General features: G+C 49.5%; 1 protein-coding gene across 4 annotated transcripts in view; it reads right to left on the bottom strand.

The window, feature by feature from the left end:
- The window catches only part of SEMA5B (semaphorin 5B), a 119,746-nt gene extending 98,340 nt beyond the window's left edge, over positions 1 to 21,406 (bottom strand). For all 4 annotated transcript variants that reach the window (XM_017855373.1, XM_017855369.1, XM_017855370.1 and 1 more), the window contains exon 1: positions 21,061 to 21,406. The gene's annotated coding sequence lies outside the window, so the exon portion shown is untranslated. The remainder of the gene's footprint in view (positions 1 to 21,060) is intronic.
- Between the last annotated feature and the right edge of the window lie 199 nt (positions 21,407 to 21,605).

The following is a 21,605-nucleotide window of genomic DNA, read 5'->3' as shown; positions in this document are numbered from 1 at the left end:
TTTAAAGTCATCCCAGCTCCAATTAGAAAAGGATGTTAGTAAAGCTTTCCCATACCAATTTAAATAAACACTGAACACATTCAACATTTAAACTGAATGGAAATCCCTATTTTAAACAACAGCCTTCTAAAGGGCTTGCTGGTGCTGCACTGAGAGCTGAAATTAGGAATTGGGAGATTTGGAAGCTTGGGGTGGGGTCCTGGGGAGGAGCAAACCCTGTCCCTAACTCTGGGCTGCTTTGGTTTCCTGGAGGAAGAGGTACTCAGGAGGCTGAGAGAGCCAGGATGGCAATTGGGCTTTTTTAAGCCCAGGGAAGCCTTGGTCTTCTGTGTTGAGCAACCGCCAGGCCTGGGAACCCACAGAATCATCCTTACCATTCTCCCCCCATCTATGTTCAGTTCTGCTCCACACACATCCCCTACCACCATCACCCCCATTCTCAGAACAGAAACACAGCCGTTTAGATGAAAAGGGCAGCTGCTTTGCACCACAAACAAGCCCTCCCACTACAATCCCAGCTGCATTTTCAGATATTCCAGCCTCTCTTTGCATCCCTGGGTCTAAACTATAATGGAATAATTGGACTAAAATATAAAGCAGAACTTCCCACCCAGAAAAGCATGAGGAATGAGAAGGTGGTAATGTTTAGACATAAAAGAATACTCCCACAATGTTACCCTTGCCCTCTGAGCATGGGGCAAATTTGCAAGCCAGTGTACCCTTGGGGACATCCCCGGACCTCCCAACACCTACTCATGCACACGGATCTTGCTCTTGCCCCCTTCCTTCTGCCCCACTCAGTGTTAGGGCTGTATCAGGGCTTTGCTCTCAAGAGCTGAGGGTGGACAAGGGCTCACTAGATAGCCCCTGGGACTACCTCTAACATACACAGACCCTGACCCTCCTCTCATTCTCTAGGGTAGATCACAGGGAGGCCAGAGCCAGGGTAACCTTCTTTGGCCACCTCTACCCTCACTTGAGAGTTAAGTGATATCTGCTAAGCACTTCTCAATTGAAACATTGATTCTTCCCCTTATCCATACTGCTAAATCTCATGTTGAAACTTAACCCCCTGTAGCAGTATTAGAGGTGGGGGCTTTGAGAGGTGATTGGATCATCAGAGCTCAGTCCTTATGAATGGACTAGTTCATTCACGGGTTAATGGGTTATCATGGGAGGGGAACTAGTGGCTCCTTCCAGAAAAGGAAAAGACTTAAGTGAGCACATTTGCATGCTTGGCCCCCTTGCCATGTGATACCCTGTACCACCTTGGGATTTGTAGAGTTCCTAACAGCAAGAAGGCCCTCACTAGATGCAGTCCCTCAACCTTGGACATCTTAGCCTCCATAACAGTAAGAAATAGATTCCATTTCTTTATAAGTTACCCAGTTTCACGTATTCTGTTATAAGCAACAGAAAGTGAACTAAGACAGATACCAAGTACAGTATAAATCCAATTCCAGTATACTCCAATATAGTATAATTCCAATTCCAGAAATGCCAGGAGGCAGACCAAACTAAGTAAGGACACAGAAAATGTGTAAGCCACTGTCAAAGTATAATTTTCAAAATGCTCTCATATATGTATATTTATTTAACTCATTAATGAGGAATGGTAAAGCTGGCTCAAAAGAACTTGAAGAACAGGGTTTGCATGATGAAGAAAGGCATGCAGAAATAAGTCTGTTAGGTCGAGACAGAACTGTCCTACAGGGCAATAACACCATAACTTTTGAAGTTATCTTTTCTACTGGACAGAAATAATTTGCATCTCTACTTGATAAAAATCACTTGCAACTTATCTGCCTACATGTTAACATCTAGCTTCATGAGGCCTGGCATCTAATCAATAATAAACTGAGAATCGAACACTGTTTTTTCTGTCTCTCCTGCTTAGAATATAAACTCCATGGGGACAGGGTTCTTGTCAGTACTTTCCCCTTCCAAAGCAGTGGAAGAGTATTCGGCACCTGTAGGTGTATAATGGGTATTTGTTAAAGGATTATTTGAAGGCACTCCAGAGTTCGGGGCCCAGGAGAAGGGGCCTTTTGCATCAGGAATGGCTGGATATAGCCCTGATGGGTGGGTGGGATCCGAATGGGAAGGGAGGACAGTGGAGGCAGAGGAGAGAGTGAGGACGAGGTGTGGAGGAGGGTCAGGAGGAAACTGGAGAAGGACAGGGTGTTGAGATGTTGTCAACAGTGTCAAATTTGGGAGATTACACAAATGCAGTAGGTAGGGGCTACACATTCAGAAGCCTGGCAGACAAGAAAAAGCACAGACAATCCAGAAGCCAGCTGAGTTAGGTGCAGGTTTTTGGAGAAGGACCACATTGGGCCCATTTGAAGACAGGGGGAGAGAGGTGTGGCCATCCAAGCAGCAGGTAGGTGTCAACCAACAGTGGCAGGGGTTTCCCCTGGGCTCAGGGTTCAGGAGCTGAGGGGCACAGAGGCCTCCAGCTGGAGCTGGGGGGCTGCAGCTTCCCAGGGCTGGGTGTCGCCAAAGGACAGCCCGAAGAGCAGAGCCCTGTCCCCCACCACAGGTGCACCTTTGATGTGGCTCAGGCTGCTGGGCAGAGGAAACCCAAGCTTCCCAGCGCAGCCTGCTTCATCAATGCCACCCAGTTTTCAATGAGGCTGCATAAGACACGGACCCGGTGGACCCGTGGCAGGGCAATTGCTTTATGGACAGAGCGGCTGGCAGGAAATCAAGGCTCAGTGTTTCAGCCTGAGATGAAAGGGAGCTTTTACCCAGACTCCTATCAATGCACCCACACTCCACTCTCCACTCTGTGAAGAGGGGTTCTCAGTGCAGGGAGCGGGGGTTGAGACTTCCCTACTTTCTTCTCCATTTCCTCTCTTCCTTCTGGGTCAGAACACACAGTGGGAGTGTCTTTAGGAGAGGGGACTGTGGGTAAAGGGAAGGGTCTGTGTTACCTCTGCAGGTTTTAATTATCTAAGCTTCCTCTGTGGGATGAGGGAGGGTCCTGTGAGCACATCAGGGATAAATACAGAGAGTACAAAATGTGTTCCCCCAAGCTTTGCACATCGCGCCCACCCACCACTGTATTTAAAGATTTACTCCTTCCATTCACACGTATGTGTGTGCGTGTATGTGTGTCTGTGCATGTGTGTGTATGAGAGAGAGTGAGAGAAAAAAAGAGAAAGAAAAAGAAAGACAATGCTATTCCATGGTTGCTCCACACAGCAGCCAGCCCGTTTCCCTTGCTCCATTTCTAGGCCCTGAGGCTCATCAAGTGACCTTGAAATTCTGCAGGGGTTCAGGACCTCTGGTCCTCACACTACAGTGGAAATAGAAAATCAAGGATCTTCTTTTTGAGAAGATGCTCTGTCCAGGCTTTGAAAGGCAGATGCAGGAGGGGGAAACTGGGATGTTTTATGGCTTTAGCTCTCTCTTTAACCATAACTCGACACACATTTACTGAGGCCTTGGTGCCTGGCTTTGGGCTGGGCAAAGGGACACAAAGACAAATGCTGCTCTGTCCCTGCCCTGGGAAATGAAATTCATAGCAGGGAGACCACATGGTGATGCAGTACAGACAGCACCAGGCGTGAAGGCAAAGGCAGGAAAAGGTGCCTGATTCACGCGGGAGCCCTAAAAAACATGCTGATGCCCAAGCACCCCGCTGGATGAACTGAGTCCCTCTTTGGTGGTGGGGCCTGGAGGACGGGAGGTGGCTGACTCTGGATGGGTGAGAGGTGGGGAGTGCCTTTGGGAGGTTTGGAACCCCGGGCTTAGGGCCAGGGCCTGACACCCCATAATCCCCCAGCATGTTCACACCAACAGCAGAGGCCATGTGGTAGGATGGGACAGACCATGGAATTTGGAATTGGAACACAAGGGTTTAAAACTGCCTCTTCGTAGATGTACGACCTTGGTCATACCCTTTCTGGAGAATTTCTTCACCTCTAAAATGGGTATAACAGTACCAAACTCAGAACTTAGTAATTGTAAGAATTAAGTGAGACAATGTACGGAAGGCATTAGAACAGTGTCTGGCATGGAGTCCAGGAAAGGGAAGTTGTGGCTTCTGGGAGAAGTAAATGAGGAAGCAGATGTCCCTCAACAACAGTGAAGTGGTCCATTAAAAAATGGTTTCAGCTGGACGTGGTGGCTCACGCCTACAATCCCAGCACTTTGGGAGGCTGAGGCAGGCAGATCACGAGGTCAAGAGATGGAGACCATCCTGGCCAACATGGTGAAACCCCATCTCTACTAAAAATACAAAAAATTAGCTGGGCATGGTGGCACGTTCCTGTAGTCCCAGCTACTCAGGAGGCTGAGGCTGGAGGATCGCTTGAACCCGGGAGGTGAAGGTTGCAGTGACCTGAGATCACGCCACTGCACTCCATCCTGGTGACAGAACGAGTCTCCGTCTCAACAAAAAAAAAAAAAAAAAAAAAGGGGTTTCTCTCAATATCATCATCATTTAGCCCAGAGCAGGTGAAGGTGAATTATCTGGGACCCACCACCCCAAACCTCTACAGCAAATAGCAGATGTGAATCGGGCTGAACATGTGGGCTGACAGTCATAGGCTCTGTCACTGAGTCCAGGACACTCCTGTGAAGATAGGGGCAGACAACCTGTCCTGGGAGCCTATTCTCAAATGCACAGGCCCAAAGGCCATTCTTGAGCACACGGAAGTAGGGGAGATGTACAGCAACCCCCTCCTCTCATGTAACAGTGAAGCCCCTTCCAAAGCTGCCATCTCACGACCCTCACTCTCCCATCTCCATCAGAGCAGCAAAGGAATGGAAAGAGTGTGTCTTGGGGTTGGTGACTTAGCTACCAGAGCCTTGGTTTCCCCATTCATGAGATGAAGGAACAGCTCTTGGGATGGCCCCCTGGGGATTAGGGAGCCTGTGTTTAGAAAACAGAATGCCTGTCACATCGAGCATCCAAGACATGGTCACCCCATTCAGCCTCTGTGTCACACCTGAGCAAGGTCAGGATTGTGCAGTTCAGTGTAGGAGACTGTGGGGTAGCCAGGGCTCATCCCAGGCCTTGATTTACCCATATTCCCTGTGCATATGGAAAGATCTGAGACAGAATCTGGGGTTTTGCCCAAGAAGGGGGGAATCCCGAATTCAGGCCCAGCTGGAAGGTGGGGTTTCCCCAGGACAAAAGACTCTGCTCCTGGGCCTCTGTGAAATGAAGCCCTGCCCAGCATACTCATGCACAGAGCCTGCAACCCAAGGTTAATGCCTGCATCCTGGAAGCTCAGAAACAGAGACCAGGACACATGCTCCTGACAGAGGAACAGGCACTAAGGCTGCTACCCCAGAGAGGCCACAGGAGAGGGACAGCCTGGGAACCAGTACAGGGCTAGAGAGAGGAGGAGGCCATGGCAATGCTGGCTGAGAAAGCACTTCCTGTGCTGAAGGGTAGAGTGGCTTCCCATCACCTCTCCAGAACAGAGAATGAGCCAGAAATCCCCTCCGGGTGCCCAGCAAAGACAGGGCTTCTGAACAACATCCCTGCAGTGAAACTCTGCCTCCTCGAATTGCTTGACCCTCCTGGTTTCCAATCTCCCTCCAATACCACATGCATTTCCTGGGCTCTGTCTGGCACTGTGCCCCGCAGGAGCCACAGGAGAGGCCCAGTGTCAGGTGGCAAGAGCATGCTTTGGCTTCACTGTGGCCTAGGTTCAAATCCTGCCTCTACCTCTATACAGTTGTGAGATGTTAGGCAAGTTTCTTAACCTCTCTGAGGTCTTTTCCTCGTGTGTAAACCGGGGCTCATCTCTCCCTCAGAGACCTTCAGTGAGAGACTGGCCCGTAGTAAGTCCTTACACATGGAAGTTGTTATTTGAGAATACGATGCAGATCCCATCAGAATCCCTGGGGCTGAAGGCTTTTACCCACCCCTAAGCCTTCTTATGCCTTCTCCCCCATGTTCCCCCAACCCCCACCACCATTTTCCTCTGCGCCCCTGGAGGAGGCCACAGCACCGAACCAGGCCAAGATTCATCCTAGGTTAGGGAGATTTCCCCAGCAGATGACCAGGGCAAAGCCATAGGCATGGCCCCTCCATCTCTGCCCCACCTAGACCCCAGGTCTGTGTGGAGCCATCCTCGCCGGTCCTACCCTTTCAAGGAGAGGCTTTCCTGAAGTGGAAACCGCTGCAGACACTTAGCCCAGTGCGACAATCTCTGAACAATCCTCCCTCCCAGCAGGATTGGGCTGCCAAGTGTCATTAAAGCCACAGGTTAATTAGGTGTGCAGCCATCTTGAATAGAGAAGCACCTCACCTCCTCTCATCATGCATCCAGAGGTTCAGGGCTGCAGGAGGCAAGAAAGGGACCCACACCACCTTTCCCCCACCTTCTTCCTTCACCCCTCCACCCCAGTCCTAAAGCTCTCCAGCCAGGCCATGCCAGAATTGCCTTCCATCAGCTGTAGTCTTGCTGATGACATCCTTTTTTCTACAGATGGATGGAGGGAATGGAGAGAACAGACCTGGCTGTGACTAGGGCTTCATGGAAGGTGCCTGGAGAGGTGTCCTTAGAGATGGAAGAGCCTTGAGTCCCCTCCTGCCCCCAACCCAACCATGAGGAGGAGACAGTGTAAGGACTGTTTTCAATGCAGGGTCCTGCAGAATGGAGCCAGGGATGGAGGCAATGCAATGGATGAAGGAAACGCGAGAATGAAAAAGAACACACCGGTCAGACACAGGAGAGAGTTGGGAGGCACTGGCCCACATGGCTAGGAACCCTGGGATTGGCTTACTAGTTATCTAATACCTTCCTATCTCAGCCTGGCTCAGTCACTCCAAAATGGGGGTGCTGTGAGGAATTTCATGAGCTAAAACACATGCAGCTTTTAAAACAGGCTGCTACAGTGTAAGCTCTCAGGAAACCAGGAAATCCTCACAACACCCGTCCCCATCTGCAAACTGCTGAGTCCTGGGCTCCAGCTCGCTAGTCCACTCTGCAAAAGGTCTGGTTCGCTTGGTACCTGGAGGTCCCAGGTGCTTTTCCAGGTGACCTGCTATACAGAAAGGAACTTGTGTCATTCAATTCCCATAACAACCCTCTGAAGTAGGTATGATGGCCATTTTACATATGAGGAAACTGAGCCTCGGAGAGGAGAAATAATTTGCCCAAAGGCCACTCTAACAGTAAGTGGCAAAGTAGGTGTTCAGACTCAGCTCTGTGTGGCTCCCGGCTTTTCCTCCCACCCCAAGCTGGCTTCCAAGCCCCACTCCTCAGCAGAGTGTCTGAGGCCCTCACATCTAGCTCTTCTCTCTGCTCCCAATCTAGCCAGATTCATGCCCCCCCCCCCGCCCCGCCCCGTCCAGCATCTGGAAGCACACACCATCTTCACTTATGTGCTTTCCCCACAGAGTCAAAGAGCCAGAATAGAAAGGAGAGAGGGAAAGGCTTCAGGGAAGAGGGGAGCTGGAGGGTAAAGGATGCTGAAGGGGAACGAGGCTGCTGCTCATCAATCTGAGAGGCTTCTCTGGCACGTCCTCCAGCTGTCTCCAGCTTGGCTTCTGTCTCCCCCATCAGGGTGCGGTATTCCACAGGAAGGAAATGGTGAAAGGAGCTTTGGGCACAGGAGGGCCAAGCTGGAGGCTGGTGAGAGGCCCGCAGAGGCTCCAGCTGCTCTGAATGTGTTCAAGCCACTTGGCCGGGACACACATCCAGCGAACAGGGAACATGCAAATGAGGCTCAGAACAGCTGTAGATTCCTGATCTCATAGGAATCATGATAGGATCCTGGCAAGCACTAGGGCGGCTGGGAGGCCTCCAGTGGACCATGCAGTCTTCACTTCCAGAAAGGGGTCTGAGGTGGGTTTTGCAAACCACAGAGGTCAACTCAATGTGCCTCCTGCAGAGACTCTAAACGAAGGCTAGTGGGCATTTGAGAAGGACGGCTGAGATCACCAGCAGACAGTGTGTGTTTGGTAGAAAAGTCCTGTCAGGCAAAGTGCACCTCCTCCACTGACAGGGTCACCATGGTGGTAGACAAGGGAAGTGGAATTTGCTCATCAAGCAGATCTTAAATGAGACATCCGACAAGCTCTTCATGAAATCGTTGTGTATAAGCTAGAGAGAGGAAGCTGGAAGGCAGTAGCATTAGTGGGACGCATAGCTGGTTGTACCCCAAGGGGGCTTAGCAATGGATCCCAGCCACCTGCAGGGAAGTGTCCAGGGGCCATGCTGCAGAGCTCCCCACACACACCACCCCATTCAACCTCTTAGCAAATCCTTGGATCAATGTACAAGAAGCACTTGAAGTTGACAGCAGCAGCAGATACATTGGATGACAGAGGCAGGATCCGAAATATCTTCGTCAGCTGGAGAGATTATTTCAAGATAAGATAAATTAGGGAAAAATGTAAAGACCCAAACAGGAGGTCAAAAAGCTACAGCACTGTTGTAGGATGAATCCCCTAAAAGCTCATAGGTTGAAGTTTTAACCCCCTGTATGTCGGATTATTGCCTTATTTGGAAATAGGATTGTTGCAGATGTAGTTAGATGAAGTCACACTGGAGGGTGGGTCCCAACCCACTACGACTGGAGTCCTTATAAAAAGGGATAATTTGGTGACACACATGCACACAGGGAGAACGTGTTGCAAAGATGAAGGCAGAAATTATATTGATGCTTCTATAAAATAAGAAACACCAAAGAACGCCAGCAAACCACCGGAAGCCAGGAGGGAAGCATGGAGCAGATCTGCTGTCATATCCCTCAGAAGGAGCTCTGCCCACACCTTGATCTAGACTTCTGGCCTCCAGGACTGGAAGACAGTAAGTTTCTGTTGTTTAAGCACCTCAGTGTGGGGTGTTTTGTTACAGCTGCCCTAGAAAACTAATTCAAACACAAAGGTAAAATTGGGAAGATGCGGCTGAGTACATTATGTTAAAGAGACCCTGGGGTGCTGGTTGGCTGTAAGCTCAGTAGAAATCAGCAGTGTTGTGTGGCTGCTAAAAACAGCCAGATCAGAGTTGAGGCTATGTTAACAGAAGGTGCACTAGCTGAGTTGATACGGATATGCTGGTCAGGCCTCACCTGGAGGGCCACCTTTGGTCCCTGGTGATCTCAACTGGAGAGAAGTGGGAGATCTTCAGAGTCCTATGCCCAGAGATGAAGAGACAAGCCAGAGGAGGACTGCTGAAGTGGGGAAGAGGTGGGAGGCTCATCAGCTTCCAATGTTTGAAGAGCTGTGGCATAGAAGAGGGACAAACAGCCATCCACACCAAGAAGTGACGGAACCCACAGGGAGAGAAACAGACTTCGGAGAAATAAAAGAATGCTATTGGGCAGTGTCACCCAAAACATCAAATGGGCTATCTCGTGGGGACCTGAGCTCTCTGTCTCTGAGAAACTCAAGACTCCACCTGCTGACCACTCAGTAGAGACTTGTGCCAAAGACTCAGGCAACTTGTAGCTCCAAAGAGGGTCCACTCACATTCCCAGCCTGGCTTGACACCAGTAACTCAAGATTCTTACCTATTTAAAGTTAAAGGCCACCATGCGATGTCTGGGCCTCAAGATTGTTCATCCATGGCTTCAGCAGATTAAACTGTGTGCTGACTCATGGGTCTCAGAAGATCAGGTTTGGTGAGACCCAGGTCCACTGGAGAGATGAACCTGCTCATGCTCACAGAATAGGGGTCCCAGGAGGATGAGGGGTGGGAAGGAAAGCTGCCCTGACTCTCCACTGTCCAGGGAGTGACGGAGCTGGCAGCCCACGCCTTAATTGATCCCTAACTTGAGGGAGCCCCACATGGTGTGTGCTGTGAGGGGACACAGAGGGACTTACACTCAGACCTCTCTTTGAGGGGCTCAGGGAGAACTCACTGGGAAGACAGTATTCTGCAGGAGAGGCAACTGTGATGCCGGTAAGAAGATGCAGTGATCCCTAAGTATATCTGGGGGATCAGTCCCAGGACCTCCTGCAAATTCTCAAATGCACAAATGTTCAAGTTCCTTACATAAAATGATGTAGTGTTTGCCTATAACTACACACATTCTCCTGTATACTTTAAATCATCACTTGATTATTTATAACACCGAATACAACATAAGTACTACGTAAACAGTTGTTACATTGTATTGTTTAGGGAATAATTACAAGAAAAAAGTCTCTGTACATGTTTAGTATAGATACATTTAAAAATTTAATTTAATTTAATGTTTATTTTTTAGAGACAGGATCTCTTTCTGTCACCCAGGCTAGAGTGCAGTGATGCTATCGTAGTTCATTGCAGCCTTGAGCTCCTGGGCTCAAGCAATCCTCCTGCCTCAGCCTCCCAAGTAGCCAGGACTACAGGTGCATAACACCATACCTGGCTAATTTTAAAAAAAACTTTTTTTTTTTTTTTTTGTAGAGATAGGGAGAGCCTTGCTGTTGTTCTGGCTAGTCTCATAATCCTGGCTTCAAGTGGCTCCTCCCCAACACACTGACTTTAACCAGATCTGAGCCACTGTGTCAAGCCTCAATGCAGGCATTTCTCATTTTCAAACTATTATATTATATTATATTATATTCTTTATATCACCATATATTGATATTATTTGTATTTCTATTTATTTTGAGACACAGTCTTCACTCTTGTCGCCCAGGATGGGGAGTGCAGTGGCGTGATTCTCAGCTCACTGCAGCTCCACCTCCTGTTCATGCCCATTCTCCGCCCCGACCTCAACATCCACCCGGAGTTAGTTGGGACTACAGGCTGCCCGCCACACGGGCCCGGCTTAATTTTTTGATTTTTGAGTGGAGACGGGGTTTCACTGTTAGCCAGGATGGTCTCGATATCCTGACCTCGTGATCCGCCTGCCTCGGCCTCCCAAAGTGCTGGGATTACAGGTGTGAGTCCCTGTGCCTGGCCCAGATGCATTTTTAAAAAATATTTTCAATCCAAGTTTGGCTGAATCCTCACATGGATTACACAGATACAGAGGGCTGACTATACTTCCCAGGATTATTAAATGAGCTCATTTAATCCTCCTTTAAACACAGTCCTACCTCATCTTACAGTTAAAAAAAAAGAAAAGAAAAGAAAACGATGCTCAGAAAGGGAAAGGAACTTATATAAAACTCACAATCAAAAAGCAGCCACGCTGAGTTTGAAGCCAAGTCTGTCTCATTTTTGAACCCACACTCTTTCCAAGGTTCTCCAATGCTTCCCTAGTAAAGGGCTGTAGGTTATGAGTTTCAAATAATCACCACAAGCATCCAGCAACAGAAAGAATGAGCTAACGTGGTCCAAAGCAGTGTTTCCAGCTTTAGCATGCAACAGGGTTTTTAACAGCACAGGCTAGCTGGGCGCAGTGGCTCACACCTGTAATCCCAACACTTTGGGAGGCCGAGGCGGGCGGTTTACTTGAGGTCAGGAGTTCAAGACCAGCCTGGTCAATATGGTGAAACCCCGTCTCTACTAAAAATAAAAAAATTAGCTGAGCATGGTGGTGGGCGCCTGTAATCCCAGCTACTTGGGAGGCTGAGGCAGGAGAATCACTTGAAACTGGGTGGCGGAGGTTGCAGTGAGCCAAAATTGCACCACTGCACTCCAGCCTGGGTGACAGAGTGAGTGAGACTCCATTATCTCAAAAAAAAAAAAAAAAAAAAGTTTTTTTTGCCAGGCCCCAGCCCAGCAAAAGGTTGATAGAACCTTTTTAGTTGGTCTGGGGTGCAGCCCAAGAATTGTTGCATTCTTAACAAGTTCTGGTAGCACTAATGCCACAGGTCAGGGGCTTTACTTTGAGAATCCCTGCTCTAAAGAAATCAGGAAAGGAATTGGTGTTCTAGCCTCAGAGCCGCAAAGACATAGAGGTACACTGGTTGGATGATCACCTGTTCCCAGGGCAGGAGTCCCGCAAAAGCCAGGCAGCAGAACTGCTGGCCAGTGCTGAAACAGAAGCTTACTTCACTAGAGTCCATCTGGTTGGGAAGATGCTCATTCTAGAAAACCTGGGTTCCTGTACTTATCACTCTGGGCTCTTCTGGTTCTCCCGGGCTGATGAGTATGTTCTTCCATAGGAAGCCCTGCTTCTTCTGTGGTTGACCACAGTCACCCTCAGCATTTCTCCCTGTCTTAGCAGAGGAGCTTCTTTCACCAGACCTTTTTCAGCTGGGCTTCCCAACCTCCTCCTGATGCCAGATGCCCTCCACGAAGCACATCTGAGTCGGGCAGGGTCCCCTCTCAAATCCATATTCATAAATGAGCACAGAATGACCAGGAAGAACCCAATCTGGACCCCACATTTCTCTTAGCTCTATTTGAGATGGTGTTGTTTGGAGCCACCCCATCACCTTGCCAGCTCTGATGAAGCCTGTGTGCAGTTGAACCCCTCAGATCTTTTTCTCAGGACCTCAACCAAATCAGGTCTGTCCCCAACCCTCTCATGAACTTGAGTAATTAATTTCTGCAATCTAAATGCAACTTTCCATCTGCTGCTGTTAGATTTCATCTTGTTAGTTGAAATCCAGCATTCCAGTTTTGTTGAGATCATTTTTGAATCTTTATTCTGTCTTTTTATTGGAGCTGCCTATCATGGCCTTGTTGTCAACAGATTTGATTATGCTTACTCCAGTTTCATCTAAGTCATGGATAAAAATGCGAAGCTTCATCTTCCAGAATCTCACCTTCCACAAACTGTCTTCTCTTTTAAAATCCCTAATTCCAGGATCATAATTCCCCAAGTCAGACTTCCTACAGTCTAAGGGAGGTCTCCGGGTACATCGTTTCTTTCCTTGGCTATTATAAACACCAGGCACATGTGGTCACTTTCATCTGATCATCCTATCATATCTTGTCACCTCATTCTGGATCATGGTCAGAATTGAATCAGGATAGTTTCAGTTGCCATTTCTTGACCTTCTCAGTCATGACAATGTTACAGAGGCAAGAATGCAAGAATACATCCAATTCTCCACTTTAAGCAGTATCTGATTTCCAGTAGAAGTCAAACTGCCTATGCCCTGTCATGACTATAGCATGCCTCCCTGACAGCCTTATATTCCACACTGGGAAAGTAGCACCCAAATTCTTCCAACTGGCTGGAGAAGCTATAATAGGAATACATCGTAACTTGGACCTACTTAGCTACAAGGCATGCTGGAATCTTGGCAGCTGGTCAGTGAGGAGCAAGAAATGTTTTCTAGCATGGGTTACCTGGATAAAGGGCTGATGAGGACATGGCCCAGTAAGTAAAAAGGAAAGGGGGGCGTTGATGAACAGCATCCCCACTCTCCTGCTGTTTGTACTGAGAAATGCCCCTCTTCTGCTGGAGAAAGACACAGCATATGTCCATGGGATGCTGAGGGAACATTTCTGAACAACTTGTTGACAACAAGCCAAGAGTTAACACCAAGAAGATTGAGAAAAGCGTATGTGGTAGTTAAATGTGTAGGTTCTGTGTTTAAATCCCAGCTCTACTACTTATTAGCTGTGTGACCTCGGGCAAATAATTTTATTTCTCAGGGTTTCAGTTTCCTTATGAGGAAAGTGGAGATAAAAATAATAGGTGAGCTGGGCGCAGTAACTCATGCTTGTATTTCCAGTACTTTGGGAGGCCAAGGGAGGTGGGTCGCTTGAGCCCAGGAGTCTGAGACCAGCCTGGGTAGAAACCCCATCTCTACATGAAACACAAAAGTTAGTCAGTCAGGCATGGTGGTGTGTGCATGTGGTCCCAGCTACGCTGGAGGGAGGCTGAGATGGGAGGATGGCATGAGCACAGAAGGGTGAGGCTGCAGTGAGCTGTGATTGCACCACTGCACTCTGGCCTGGGTGACAGAGTAAGATCCTGTCTCAAATAAATTAATAAATTTTTTTTAATGTGTACATAAGGCACCTGAGGATTAAAAGAGATAATGCACATAAAAAGTTTACCAGGCTGGTGTATAGTAACAACTCTATAAACCACAGCTGTTTTTACAGAACACTAGCTGGAAGGCACTGAGTGTTATGGTTCAGGGGCTGGAGGTATGACGATGAAAGGGCTGAGCAGGTGAAAGGAGAAACAAGGATGCTGGAGGTGGGGGCAGGAGAGCCTAGGAGTTCCAACGAAGGGAGAGGCAGCATTCTGTGGAACTGATCTGGAGACAGAGCCTCGGACCAAGGCTAGGTCAAGGGATGCTGACCTCAAATCCGGGAGGGGGAAGCAGTCAGCGCGAAGTCTCAGAGGAGAGCAGTGAAAAATGTCTCTAAAACTCTGAATCCAAAACTTTTATTGCTGTAGGAAGCGAGTCAAAAATGGTCTAAATGGTCCATGTGAAAAAGCATCAATATTCCACTTCTAGAAATTTGTTCTGAGGAAATAATCATTGATAGGCACAAAGATTTATGTGCAAGGATGTTCACTGCAGCATTGTTTACAATAGTGAAAAGTGGTTTACAATTTAAATGCCCAACCCCGGGGGTCTGTTAAATAAATTATGGCGCATCCACATGATGGAATACCAAGCAGCCATTATAAAGCCCATCTTAATAGGATACTTAGGAAGGGGGAAATTATCACAATATGCTGTTAAATGAAAAGGCTGGTTACAAAGAGTACAATCACAATTTGGTTACATACCTATCTAGACGACACACAAAAAAATGCTGAATGAATATTCATTACTTTTGTAAATGCTTTTTAAGAAAAAAATGACCAAAAAGAAGTAACCAGACAGGAGCTCTCACAATCAGCTTATAATAGAAAGTCATTAAATTCAGAACACAAACAGTAGCTATGATCTGAATGCCAGGAGCTATAGCTGGTGCCCATTAGAAAGGACCTGGCTGTTTAGAAGGGTTGAGGGCTAAGAGGTTCTGCATGCCATTGGCGTGAGGCCAGGTAGAGCCTAGAAAAGAAGATTTAGGTCAGTGGCTCTCAACCATGGCTGCCTATTTGAAGCTCAAAAAAAATACCAGTGCCCAGGCTCCCCCCACAGAATTCTATCTTAATTAAGTTCTAGGATAGGGCTGTCAAGTATATATTTTTTAAAGCTCTGCAGGTGATTTTTACGGAAGTCAGTGAATTACATGTTGAGCTGGACCAAGCCACTGTTACCTGTATACAGAGGTAGACTTGAGGCTGCTCACCCCACTTCACAGCTGCCTTCTCTCTGGACAGGGCCTAGGCAGGAAAGTGAGGAAAGTCTCACTTTGGAACGTGGAGAGCTATTGAAAGGGAGCAGGTGCCCCAAGGCACCTGGTCTATGCAGAAACATTACCCTCAGCCTTGGGGACATTAACAGAAGTGCTCCTTAGACCTTGCCTGTTTGGAGCTTTTACCACAAGGACACTGCTGTATACTTAGACTCCTGATGGGACCCAGGGTACCCCTGATGCCAAACATTGAAAGTCCAGGCTCTACAAAAGGGGGAAATCTGCAGGGGCCTGACCCTGCATCAGTCTGAGCTAGTGGTATTTTCCTCTTCTGTCCTGCTTTTGGGCAGAAATGCACACCAACCAACAGGGCAATGTGTAAACTTTAAAAGCAGTCTGCTTTGAGTGGATGAGGCCTCTCGGAGAGGGCTACTAGTTTCCCCCAGGCGCCTTGAGGGAAGAGAAGCAGAGGGAGCTGGTTGCTAGAAACAAAAGTTTGTATTAAATGATAAGATCTCCCCCAGCTTCTCACTACAGATATAGAGTTACTCAAGGCACTGAAAGAAGGGAAAGAAGAGGCCTGAGTTGGGTGCTTCACACACTGGATCCATCCGTCCCTGAATAATTAAGAGCCAACTGCAGCTCTTTTGTATTCCTAACAGTGGGGCTCCTGGGGGGCCTTTGGGACAATGACTAGGGCAGTAGGGAGGGAGTTTTGGCTCAGGTAGACCAGTGGGGTTGGCAAATAGTGATGGATCTAAATTGTTACCCCGCAAGCCATTTCCCTAAAGTTGCCTCCAAGGGCGGGCTCACGTCAGTTCTGGCAAGGAATAGAACTGCGGATAGAACTGCGATTAATCCGATGGTCAACCGGTAACACACAGCTTTGGAATGCCTTGCATCTACATTTATATGTGTGTGTATATATACATATATATGTATGTTTATATGCACATGTATGCCTCAGTATACAGCAGATTTACCTTCCAAATGATGTTTGGCTCAGGCTAAGGCAAACAGGAAAATGCATTCTCTGAAGATGCAGTGACTGGCAGTCGGTCAGATGGATTAACAACAAGGGGGCTGGATGGTAACTGGAAACTAGCCTGAGACTCACATTCCCCACAAAGAATCCACAGAAAAGTCAATGAGCCACTCCTGGAAAATCAAGAAGCAACTGCAATATCCATTCAAAACCACTGACTTGAGGGCCAGAAAGAGCTTTAGGATTCTTGTGAACACCTCCCATTCACAGATGAAGAACCCAATGGTTTGGCAGAGGTGCTCAAGCAGAAAAGCCTCCCTCATTTCTAACCCAGCCTCCCCGCTCCATAACTGAAACCTCGAATTTGATCCTCAGGGGACTGGCAGGACAGATGGTCACCAACCATCCTTCAAGTACCAACCTTTCCCATCACAGAAGATGCTGGCCAGAGACATTCCTGGTTCGAATGCAAAGATACTCTGATCATATCGACAAGGCTTCAAATTCAAACGAGTTCCATGTGTAAGTCTGATTAAGTCATCCTTATTAAACGCAGATCAATGAGGACAGTGTCATGGAGGGATTCAGCACACACAGCATTGCCTTTAAAGCTTTCGTGTACTCAGGGAAAGCCGGATGGAATCCTTGTCCCTCTATTTCAAGTCAGAGAGAGTGGAGGAGAATCAGCAGACCAACTGCCAAGAAGAGAGCTCAAGGTTAAACTCTCCTGACCCCAGTCCCCGTCCCAGAGATCCCTCCTTCTGCTTTCTCTATTGTGCCCAGCAGCAAATTGGACAGAAAACCATCTTCATTTTTTATTCTGCTTTGAAGCCACCAAGTCGAATAATTTCTCACTGGTGAGTCTCCCACTCAAATCAGGACTGAGAGGCCATCATGCAAGGTTTGGGTTTCATCTCTCATGCTCACTAAAACAGAAGGGAAGGGAAGTGGCATGGCAGAGCCACACAACATTCAGCACCCTCCTGTCCCTTTCCTTTCAGAACTCAACTCTCAGCTGGAATTTCTCCCTGCCATTTTCTAGCATTCAAGCTGGTTATAAAGGAAATTTCTTCAGAAGGAAAGTATTGCAGGAGATCTATCTGAAAGAGAATGGCATACACGAAGATCCTGTTCCAGATTACCCATTAGAGGATTATCACCTCAGCTAAGGCAGATGTCATCAAACCAAAAGTCACAAAGAGGGGAATTTGCAAAAGTATAGCACGATGCCAGTGAAAAATCCAGGTGTTGTCCACACATGCTATAAATGAAGGGCTCAATTCCGTCAATTCAATGAAATTCCATTAGTCAAGGCATTTGCTTTGGCCTCTTGCCATACATTTAAGACTAAGTTAGTTAAGTGTTGTCATAAATTTAAGGCCAACTTAGTGATGGCTAAACTCAAATGCAAAGATCTGAATGTAAAGAAAACTCATTCATTAGAAGTTAACTATTTCCAGCGCGCGCGCGCGCACACACACACACACACACACACACGAAATGAAGACAAGCTAGTGATCAAGGTGACTGAATGAGGCAAAAGATGGTCCCCAGAATCCACCGGGGTTTAGATGCTTAAGTATAAATAACACTCCCTCCAAGCATTTGTCATCCCCAGATCTAATCAGGGATCTTGTCTTTTTGTCCTCTCTGTCCATTCTACCACCTCAGTCATCAATGAAAGTGGTGAACTGGTTGACTGGTAATGAGTTGCTAACCCAGATCATTGGATATAAGAGGGTGACCAAGACTAAGGACAGGAGTGTCATGGTCAGTGTTCAAATAATTGGACCCAAGAGCATCTTCTCCCCAAATACATGTACCCAATCCATAAATGTCTGCTGTTCCTCTACCCCCATGATGGGTTCCCATTCCTCTTTTCAGATCCCCACTCAGGGATCAGGGCTTTCTGGATGTTCCTTGGAATCTGCAAACATCCAATGTGAGCTTCTAGTCTTATCTCATCTAACCCTATTGCTACATTAGATGAAACAAAAAGTTATGGTTGAATTTTCTCTTTTTTATAAAGAATAAAATTGGTTTACACCCACCGGATTCCCAGTGGGAAGGGGAACAGGAGATCTGAATCCAGTCTTGGCTCTGCGTGTGGAACCTCATATCAATGGATGTGATGTGCTCAGATTTGAGTAAAACAAGATGGTTCCCTCAAGGAACTTATCATCTCACAGAAGAATCTTAATGGGCCCTGAGAATGAGGGTGAGCCAAGCGCCCAACAGGTCAGAGGAAGAAACAGGCCATGAGATATTTCAATCAATCCCCAAGGTATAGGGAGATAAGATAACATGTACATCCAAGGCAGATGACCTCACTTCTTAGAATCTTAATTTCTTGCTCTATAGATATAAGGAGTCAGGCTACTTAAAGGCTGTTAATTGATTTTCTTAGGACTGTTTCACTTGGCCAGTTTGGCTTTGAACTCCCAATTGCCCAAAAGCTGAGCCACTCTAATTGCCTGATCAACACATTGTGATCTGCCTGCCCTCTGTAGGCATTTGAATTTGTGCTTCTCCTGACATGGACAATCTCCAGGGCCTCTTCCAGCTTTGAGTCTCAATAAGAAGTGACCAGTGGAGGGTCTTTCAAACAAGCCAGGAAGTTCACCCTAAGACAAGAAAGTTTCTGGGGCTCCTCAGTCCTAATGGGGAGGTAGCAATCTATAGTTTGGGGCTGGACCTCTTGGCTTCTCTGGTTTTCTAGTCTGGCACTAGAAGTGGTAAAGGAACTTTTTACCCTCGCTAGTGGGAAAGGAGGTGCTGGCTGTCCTATCTCAGGGCAGAGTCAATAAGCTCAGCTCTCTGTTTGACCTGAGTTATCAAGCTTTCTTTAATCCTTCCTCTCCTAAACCCTTGGGTCATCAGGCACCTTGCTGCCTGTACAGCCATTGCATTTTCCTCTCCATGTTCTCCCTCCCCAAACACGTAGACAAGTGTCTCAGGATCAAACTGGTGAACTTAGTAACCCCTCTAGGCATGGGCTGAGCACTGTACCTCTTTTTATCTACCAGCATTTAGCATGGTGCATTGCACACAGTAGGGGTTTAAACAGTGTTGGATGTCCACAGTGATGATTATGGTCGCTACTGTTGGCTTTGGAGGAGGAAGGCTCTGGTATTGGCTGCTTAGAAAAAGAAAAGGAATGGAAGATCTGCCATTCCTTCTCAAACTGGTGGTGATAGGTGTCCATATGGAGAAAAGAGCACCCCTCGAAACCCACACTCACCTTTCCCAACACAGCACAGCGAGAGGCAGCCCTTCCTCGCGAGTGGTCTACTCCCACACCCTAAGGTCAGAACAGTTCTCACCGCCCCATGAGTGACCAAGTGGCAAGTTCCCCCGTCTCTGCTGTATTTTATTTCCTTTCCTCCTCCGTTGAAAATCTAGACTTAGGGCAAGCTACTGGCTGTTTCTTTCCAAGCTGTTTTTAAATCTGCCCCTCTTTTCCTAAGTTGTGAGGTCCAGTTGTAAGGTTCAAGTTCCCCTCTTGCCCCTTCCTCAAGGTCATCTGTCCCGGCTTAGAAAAGGTGAGAGGCCACTGCTGATTGTCAAGAAGAGAACAGGCTTAAAAAGATGAGCGGAAGTGGGAAGTGAGGAGCAAGCGGGCATTGAGGGCTGTGGAGAGAGGCCCCGCGGCCGAAGTGGGTGGGGTGCCTGAGAAACCTGGAAGGAGGTAGGATTCACTAGGGGCTGAAGGAAAAAGATGGGGCTAGGGCCAGAGAAGGTAGGATCGTGGTGAGGTCTATACACAGGCAAGCTTCCAAACCCCCAGTCCCAATTCCGTTAGCCAGGAAGGAGTGCACCCCAGGGTAGGCAGCCCTCCCGGCTCTGGCTGCTCTCACCCCGCCCCTCTGCAGAAAGCCTGGGCAGGATCGCAGGGGTGTGGGCAGAATCCAGCGCTCCTCTCTCCTCATCCAGACTCGCGGCCCACTCCCGCCTGGCGCGGTGGGCAGTCGGAACGACCCAAAGACTGGGCTTGGGGTGAGGGGGGAGGAGGGGACAAGAACGGCGCTGCAGGTGGTCCTCCTCCTTGTTTAAAGTTTGCGGTGGGCAAAGGAGTCGGCTCCGTTGGGCCGGATCCTCTCGAGCCTCGCCTTCTTCCTCCTCTAGTCCCGCGACCACTTCCCTCTCGGCTCCCTCCCCGCGCGGGTCCCCGATCCCCTCTCCCGTCTGCATCCCTCTCTGTGCCCGAGCTCCCCCCGCTCCCTCCCTCCTCGCTGGATCTCCCGCAGGACGTGAGCGGAAAGTGAATGGGCAGCCCCAACCACAAAGACAAATTACCATGAGAAACATAAATCGGGAAATCGCCGCTCGCGTCCTGGCTTCCAGCTGCCGCACCCCTCTCCACCCTCCCAGCCGGGAGTGCAGGGCCCTGAGCCACTGCCCCTGGGGCCTGACGGGCAGAGTTCGTGCTCCGCAGGGCAAGAGTGTCCTGGAAGGGGGTCTGGGAAGAATCCGGGCGGCGGCTCCGCAGGCGGCGGCGGTGGAGCGGGGACGTCCCTGAGCGGGAGATTTCACACTCCGGGCGGCCACGCGTTCCCACGCGCCTCGCCGCCCGCACTCTCCCTCCGCGCTGTTTACTAGCCGGCCCTACCTAAGCCTCCATCTCCGCACCTCTGTCCCTCTGTCCCTCTGTCTCTCAGCCTCACTCGTCCGTCTCCTTCTCCAGGTCTGGGTCCCGGGTCCCCATCGCCGCTGCAGCCCGGATGCGCCAACCACAGCCCGGGCAGGGCCCAGTGCAACCGGGACCCAGAGCTGGCGGGCGGCGGGAACGCGGCAGCGCAGAGGGCTTTTAAGCCGAGGTGGCAACGGGTGGCGCGGAAGCCAGGGGAACTCCTGTCCTCCCGCCCGCAGCCTCACCTACCTGGCTTCAACTTGCCAGAGCCCAGACCCCTACCTCCCTACCCCGATACCCACCCGAGTTGCTGAAGTTTGCAAGTTGCAGCCCCAACCCGCGCAGGGGAAGCGCCTGGGGCTCCCGGGACTCACCTCCCAGCGACGGGTGCAGGTGCCCGGTTCCCCGCGGCTCCCGACTCCCGGGCGGCGCGGAGCGGCGGGGGCGAACCAGGAGAGCTGGCGGCCCGTCTGGGAATAGGGCGGCCGCGCAGGAAAGGCCTCCAGCTCTCAGCGCTCTAGTGCAGTCCCGACCCCGGCCCGCGCCAGCTGCGGTGGGGCTCCCAGCAGCCGCTGAACGCGCTGCCGACCCGCCCGGCTCGGCGGAGCTGGGCTCTGGCACCAACCCCCGCGCTCCAACTAGCTCCCGACCGGGCGCACGGAGAGAGCAGGGAGGAGGAGACCGCGGGAGCAGAAGGAGGGAGGGGGAGGTGGGGGAGGAGTTGCGAGCGAAAGGAGAGAAGGAGTGGAGCGGGAGCGAAGGTGAGGAGGGGGCTGGAGCGGACCTGCCGCGGCGGGCGCTGCACCCGCCAGGCTCGAGGCGCGCGGAGGAGCGCGAGGGGGCGCCCTGCGGCGCGGCCGCTCGGCCGACTCCCGCCCGGGGCCTGCCAGAGTGTGGTTACCAGCCGGGTGGGCCGAAG

The sequence above is a fragment of the Rhinopithecus bieti genome, unplaced genomic scaffold (assembly GCF_001698545.2).
Source record: "Rhinopithecus bieti isolate Rb0 unplaced genomic scaffold, ASM169854v2 scaffold_39586, whole genome shotgun sequence".
NCBI lineage: Eukaryota > Metazoa > Chordata > Mammalia > Primates > Cercopithecidae > Rhinopithecus > Rhinopithecus bieti.
The sequence above is the reverse complement of the archived record's forward strand: the minus strand, read 5'-3'. Positions and strand labels throughout refer to the sequence as shown.